This window comes from Streptopelia decaocto (assembly GCF_964273445.1).
Source record: "Streptopelia decaocto genome assembly, chromosome: 10".
NCBI classification, from domain to species: Eukaryota; Metazoa; Chordata; class Aves; order Columbiformes; family Columbidae; genus Streptopelia; species Streptopelia decaocto.
In genome coordinates this window covers 14,104,000-14,111,017 of record NC_138665.1, presented here as the reverse complement: position 1 = coordinate 14,111,017, position 7,018 = coordinate 14,104,000, and positions in this window count along the sequence as shown.

Below are 7,018 nucleotides of genomic sequence, written 5' to 3'. Positions count from 1 at the left end.
GATGCCATACAGCTGCTCCAAGGGCTGTATCATCGCAGTGACGACTTGTACTTATGGCTTTGTGGAAAGGAGTGGGGCTGTTACTAGAACAAGGCTGAAATCAGTGCAGGGGTATGAGAATTGGGCCCATGCTGTTATTAATGGTCGTTACAGTGCTGCATATGTGAGGCGTGAATGATAACAGGGCTTTGCTGTGTGATGGTACAACAGCAGCTTTGTTACAGCTTTGATGAGCTGTCTGTGCTGCAGCTCGGGCAAGGGCTGCTTTGCTGTCTGTAAGGAAACATCATCTCTGTTAAGGCAGAAATATTTCCCTCTGAACAACAAGAAAAGAAAAGCCGAGCAGAGGTCTTGTCAAGTGCTGTTCCACTGATAAAACAGAAAATAAGACAAAAGTTTTCTCCCTTCAAGCATGGTTATTCTCAGCAAAGAGCAGACATCTCCTATTTATTTATCTCCTCATGGTCCTGTGCTTTTTTTTTGTGCCCCCAGCTGTGCGAAGTTTCAAAGGAGCTCTAGGTCTGACGATGCAGTTCCCCAAAAGACCTGTCATTGGGGATAAAGAAACCCAGCAACCGCTGGGGGAGAGAAGCAGACACCAGCCAAGCAGCCGGGAAGGCTTTCCAGGATTTCAGCCGAGCCGTGACACAGCAGCGGATGCACAGCCCAGCGGGTGGGATACGCACACGGTCGCATTTTGAGGCTCACGTGTTTAAGCTGTGGTGATGCAAGGAGCAGAAACCCTTCCCGGCCTCTGCTGCTCTCCCACAGGGATTAGGGCATCTTTTGAAAAATCACGGGGAAAAAAAAAATAGCTGAGTAATGCTTAAACAAAACATCTGTGTGTTTTGGTATGGTGGGGAATGTGCAGGCTGGCCCAAGATCAAATTTAGGGCAGTGTTTAGCTTCTGGTGAAGCCTGGCACATGCTTCTGTTTGGAGCAGTGACACTGGAGGAAGAAATGGAGACCCATTTGGGAAAAGGAGATGCCTCCCCAGCATCAGTCACATCCTGAGTCCACTGATGACCCAGAAAGGTTTATTTAAATTGCAGGTGGACATTATTCCAATGTGATCTGAAATGCACACCACATGCGGTGTCTGTTGATGCTGTGGTCTGCAGGGAAAGGTCTCCAGGAGGGATGGAGCTGGTTGTGTTCAGAGGTGATGCTGCGATTTGGAGGGGACACACCAGGGACAGCGTATATTTGGGTTCCCCTGCATGCTGGGCATCGTTAGGAAACAATTTTTCTCCCTCTCGGATGCATCTCAGGCTCTGTGAAGTCACAGCAGAGCACTGACGGACAGAGTTGTGTCCTGTGTGTCGTCCCCTGCTACTGTACCTACTTTAGTTAGAAAAAAAGCAGCAAGGCTGGCAGAAGCTGCTTTTTGCTAATAATGCAGCAACTCAGAGTGGAAACTCTGCTTTTTATGGCTCTCTTGGCAAGGCTTCCCATTTTGCCCAGGAATAGCAGTTGTTCACCCAGTTTACAACACACAAACAGAACTCATTGTTTTTTTGATTTACCTTTTTTATTACAGCAGATATTGGATGGGGAACTAGTGAAAATAAAAAGCAGGGAAAGACCAGCCCAGCTGGTTGGCTTTTCAGTGTTCGGGAACTGCAGGAGCTCAGCACATGCTCTTCCAGTTGAACACCACCCAGGTGCTGCCATGGATGATGCTGCTGTCTCCAGGTGTGTGGGAACGGAGGGATCTTCTTAGGGGCAGAGCATGCAGGCGGGGGTGTTGGTGAGCTGGTGGTCCCGGGGAAGCTTCATGTATACATGTATTGTATATATATGTGTGTATACAGGATGTGTGCAAGTGTGGGGAGGGCTGGGTGAGAACCAGCTTGTGAGGTTGGCTTTGCACAGCTGGCAGTAGCCCTGCAATCAAAAGGGACTTTTTTCCCCCTCAAGTAATCAAATGCGACTGCATTAATGCATAGGAACAAACAGCTTAGCAAGCCGAGGCCATTTCAACAACGTGGAAACGCTTAAAAAAAAAAAAAAACACACAGACAAAAACAACAAAAATTAAACCTAAGCTCACACCTGCAAATGGCTGAACTGATTTCTGTAACTGGACTGCCCTGTGTCAGGTGTTCAGGGGGTGATTTCTTCCTCAGCTGAGCCTTCTGCAGTGAGCACTGGATTTCTTGAGAGCTTCTGCAAGCTCTTCTACCCTCCCAGCTGCTCTTGTTGTGCAGCAAAGCAAAGGGGCTTCTGCCACAGTTTGCCAGGCAGGCTGTTCTGCAGGGCTCTCTTCTGCCTTCGGGTAACTTGGAGGCTTGTGAGTTGGTGGGGGCTATTAACCCTTGCCGGAGGCGGAGGTTGTGCCAACACCCCAGTTCCCAGCCTAACTCAGCCTCATAGTGCTGCCGCTCTTCCCATCTGAATCTCTCCTGGGAGCCAGAGGTTTTGGCAGGTACTTCTCTGGCGCAAGGCGGTGACGCTGGGGACTGGGGTTCATTTATCACGACCATCTTGCCTGTGCTCAAATTGGCCATCGAGGGAGAGGAGCGGATGCCAGTGGCCAGTGAGTCATCGCGCTCCCTCGGTATTTGCTAGGCTTGGGTGGGGCTCCTCAGAAATACCAGTTCACTTCCAGAGAAACATAAATCACAATGTTTATACAAGCTTCAGTTCTGCGGATCCCTGTTTGACAGTCACGATGGGGTTTACAGTTACTTAAAAAAAAAAAAAAAAGAAAAAGGAGAGGGCATGTGAAAGCAAAACCCAAATGTCTTTAAAAATTATCCCATGAGCAAAAACTTTCACTCTTCCCTCAGATGATGACGAACGCTGCAGAGCAGCTGCCCTCGGAAACTCGGGCCTCCCCTCCCTTTGAAGCTGCGTTTCCTTCCCCTCGGCGGTGCGGGGACGTGCCTGGGGACGGCGAGCTCCTCTCTCTGCAGGGCTGCGTCTGGCTGCTTCTGCAGCCGCCCGTGTCCTGCCCTGCAAAGTGGCTCCTCTGTGCCTGGTTTGGAGAGGGGTGCACGGGGCAGCTGTGTCCCACTGCAGGCTGCAGAGAAAGAGCGCGTCCTCCTTTGCCTTCTTGCCTGGCTCTGGACATCGCTGCGTGGGTGACCTGTGTGGGACAGCGGGGCAGGAGCACTCTTTGGCCAGGGGAAGGGACCAGGCATTGTCCTCTGGGTATCCCACCGCATTGCTTGGCAAAGAAAAACTCCCAAACCCTTAAGTTTAATACACCTGGGCCTTCCTTATCTGCTCCCACAAATTAACTGAAAGCATCTTTCATGAAGCGTTCCATATTTTGGGGCCCATGCAAACCGCATGAGGTTCAAGAAGGCCAAGTGCAAGGTCCTGCTCCTGGGTCAGGGCAAAGCTGAAGATGTCCCAGCTCATCACAGGGCCATTGGAATAGATGAGCTTTGAAGGTCCCTTCCAACCCAAACTATTCTATTATTCTGCGATCTTTTCCTACCCTCTCTTTGCTGGTCCAAATAATCTCATTTAAAAGCCTGACTACCTGATAGCTGAAGTCTTCCTTGTGCATGTACCTGTTGCTCATAACCACCCACAGCACATCACCTCCCTTGTGAGTCCTTGTTCTCCTCCAGTGTTTTTACCTTCCATGTTACGTTCCTTCTTTTGCAAATCCAAAGAACAAAGCCATCCTCCCCACACGCTCAGGCTCTCCTCCTTTTCCTAACTGAGCTCTGCAGTGCAGCGTTATTAATAAAAAATCACAACATCATGTACAGCCCGCACCATCACATCTGTCAATGTCACCACCACATGAGGTTGTGTGTTTTTTCCACCTTTTAGTGTTTCCTTGCTGCAGCAGTTGTTTAAAAAGAGGAGAAAAGCTTAGAAATCCCTCCCCACCTGCCAGAAGTGAGCGATGATTTCAGTTTGGGGTGTGGCAGTTTGATATTGTCATTCATGGTTATTAAAAACTGTTATTTGTAAGCATTCAGGTCCTAAAAATAAAATATTTCTAATACTCTACCAGGATTTCTCTCCTTGAGGGTGTCAAACTGAGCCTGGCTTGTTGGCCTTTTGTGTAAGACGTAGTTTTCCAAGTGGTGCTCGTGGCCTGCTTACCTCTTGGTAACACAGGTGAGGTTAATATTCAGCAGTGGCCATTAAAAGTAGCTTCTGATTGAGTGGAGTTAGGTTTTGAAGACTTATTTTTAGCAGAGAAGTGCAGGAATACCGTGCAGGACCCTCTCACAGCAAACGCTGGGTTTCTCTGCTGTGAGTGAGGGTGAGCAATGTGCAGAACATCAGCAGATCTGGAGCCCCCCCGGCCCAGCACATTGAGGAATTCAGGATAAAACCTTCTGAAGAAAACTTGGCAGTGAGAAAATGTGACACAACAGCAGGTCAGAGACCGGGGCAAGGCTTTATGGTGGGGGTCTGTCTTTCTGTGTTTTCTTTGGGGCCGGTCTCAGAAGGGATGGGAGCTCTAATGATTTACCTTCCTGGTGCTCCCCACAGGTGTGTTTGTAGCTTTCTTAGTACCTCAGGGGATTCACAGTACCATGAGAACATGAGACGGGGAAGGGGTCACAGTATCAGCCCAAAGCACCAGGTCCCTCCAGTGTGGGATGCAAAGGCCACGGGTCTCGTGGCTACCTGCAAAGGGATCTGCAAGCAGGTGTGAAGGTGACGCTGCCCCAGAGAACAACTGCAGCCTTCCTTAGCCCTCTTGGCATAAGCACTTCTGAAATAATCTTTCTGTCTGTATAAACATCACCTCTGGGGTGCAGCTCTGCAGCCTTGTTTCTGCTCAGCACATGGATTTGTTCACCTTACACACCCGCAGGCAGCCCATGTGCAGGTTAGCAGGGATTTTCCAGGGAACGAGCAGGGCCATTGCCATGGCTGGTCCCCAAGGAGACAGCAGGGACAGGTGAGAGCCAGCAGCAGTCTGCATTGCAGGAAGCGCGGGAGCCCAGCTGCCTGTGCGGGGGATGCGGCGGGTGCCCTTCTGTGCTGCAGCCGCTGCTTGTGAAAATGGGACCCAAATGGGTTTGTTGGGAGCAAGCCAAAGCTGGAATTAGAGCTTGACTGTTGTGTCTGTGGGGAGGGCAACAGCAGCCCCAGACCAACTCACTGCGTAGGCAAACAGCTTCCAGGAGGGTTTGGTGGAGCCAGGGGGACAGGGTGATGGAGAGAGAGCTCTAATGAGACTGTAGGCTCTGTCCAGTCCTCTTTGTTCACTGATATGTGAGGCTACTTGGGAATGTCATCACTTGGAGGGGTTTAAAATCTCATGGACCTTGGGGAAAGAAGGGGGAAACTGGTGTGGGCTAGGCAGGAACTAGGAGATGTCTTCCAGTTGTAAAAGTCCCTGATTGCCTTGTGCTGTCTTGTGTGAGTGGTCATTTACTTCCCGCGTGGAAAGCTGCACAGTGAGTGCACTGGAAGGAAATCCTGCTCCATGCTGTAATTGCTCTGGGTCATAGTGTTTGCAGACGCTAATTTATCCCATGCCTGGAAAGCCGTGCCTGGCCGGTGTTGCCAGTCCTGCCCTCCTGCATGTGCATGCTTGGCAGCCCTGTGCAGTGTGGATATGAGGGATATTTCTTCCTCCATCATTTCAACTACCTTACACCATGTGCTACTATCTGCTGGTTTATTTAGTAGTAAAGAGCAAAAGGCCACTTGCTCTCTGCAGCCTGATGGGGAGTGCATGCCATGATGCTTAACGCTGGAAGGACACTGAATCTACCTCTTCCTTCTGTTATCCATGGGCTGTTCAAAAAACCACCCAAATATCCCTTCTCTCCAGATGCCAGACAAAGACACGAACCCCTCCTGCTCTGTAATTCCTGCCCAGGAGGTTTGGGATGCAGATGAGAAGCTGTAAACTGAAGGGCCCCAGTCTGGTCCTCTCTGGATTCTTCCCCTTCCCTGGGGCAGCCCCAAGCACAGAGGCTCAGGATATTCCTGTTTCTTCTTTCTGCAGCAGGATTTAAGGTTCACCCAACTCGTTCTCTGCCTGTTCACGAATCTGAGTGCACAACCCAGCTGAGTATCCAGCCTCAAAGACAAGCCCTCCAAACCCACCAGCTGAGCAATCTGCTAAATGCTGCAGTTTTGTGCAAATCCCAGCCCAAGTTACCCAAGCATGGGCACAGCCAGGCTCCCTCGAATGGGTGATGTGAGCACATCACACACTTCTACAGCATGAAGCTGTCTGGAGATGTAAAGCACCTATATATCTGCCCACAGAGAAGAGCCTGGCCCACACCAAATATGGGATGTGGCATCAGTCAAAATGAGGGACACCAGAAAATAATGACTTCACATGACGAAGAGCAATAATTTGCAGCTGTAAATCACCTTTCATCTACAGATCACAGGCATCTCAAGCACTAATTAACACAGCCTTGCAGCATCCCTGCCCCATAACTAGCGCAGGGTGATGGTTATTCCATCCACTGGCACATGGCCACGTGTCCTTGCAGGCACCCGCAAGAGAGAACTGGCTTGCAAGGCTGGTCCTATTCCATTTCTCACAGCCGCACTGGAGGTGCCCGGGCACCTGTGCCAAGGTACTGGAGTTTGTTCCCAGAGTGTGCTGGTTTGGTGTCTGTTCCCACAGCAGACAGGTGAAGATGGGCTGGGGCTTTGCACCAGTGAATGAACAGCAGGAGTGGAGCCCACTCTGGATCAGGTCCATCAATGCCGTGGTTTTTGTTTGATATTTTCTATGTGGAAATCAATAGTTAGGTTGGAGAAAACTTGAGCAAGAAAGGTAAGCCCCTCTAGCAGCAAAGAGCGCTAGCAGGGTTGTAAATAAAGTATGGCAGGAAAGCTTCCAGTCTCCTGAAGTTTTTGTAAGTTTATGTATGTGTGTTTATATATCTATATCTATATATATAAAAATAAATACATACACTTATAAAATATTTTCAAAAAAGCTAGAGTTCTTTAAGCTTAGTAGTTATGTATGTAAAGTTAGAGATGCACCCAAAATGCTCGTTAATGAGCATGGAGCACAGAAGACAGGTTTGCAAGGATCTGTACGTGAGGTTGTTC